This window comes from Plectropomus leopardus, chromosome 5 (genome assembly GCF_026936395.1).
Source record: "Plectropomus leopardus strain MGB_pleo_1.0 chromosome 5, ASM2693639v1, whole genome shotgun sequence".
NCBI lineage: Eukaryota > Metazoa > Chordata > Actinopteri > Perciformes > Serranidae > Plectropomus > Plectropomus leopardus.
The window spans coordinates 23673398-23674076 of NC_142180.1; positions in this window are offsets into that span (position 1 = coordinate 23673398).

A 679-nucleotide genomic window follows, 5' to 3' on the forward strand; every position below is an offset into this window, starting at 1 on the left:
TATTTCTGCAGTTAAGTTATCTAATGTTTTTTTAAAAAGAAAAAAATATTTACAATATTTACATATTTTACATAAACATATCCTCATCTGTACAGTCCAGTTTGCCAAAGAAAATAGGTTCCACTCCCTAAACATAAAGTGCAACTATCTTAGGGCATAAAGAATAATTTTGTCTATGTTTATTGACTAACAAAATATAAATAAAAGAAAAAAGACAGGAGTAAAAAAAAAAACCATACATAAATACCACACATAGACAACAGACAGGGGATTAGATTAAATCATAATTTGATATAAGTGCCACAAGTTTCATGGCCTGACTATTGCATTTTTAAAATGTTTTTTTTACACATTGACATAATACAGAAAAACCTTTTTTGCTGACAAGCAAGGCAATAGCAGCCAGGGATAAGCACACAATGACACTGGAATCACATCATATTTAACTAAAGATAATCAAAGGGGACTTGTATTGACTATACGAAGCACGTACAATTGTGTAATGTTTCGGTATCAGTACTGATAATAGCAAAATTGTACTGAAATTGCAACTACAAAGACTCATATAGCGATTTCAGCTCCGTGTTAAGTTTTGTGTTAAGGGCAATGTTGTCATGATGAATCTGATTGGCTGTCAGCAATGGCTTCCTGGATATAGATTGAAGCTCATTGGTTCCTT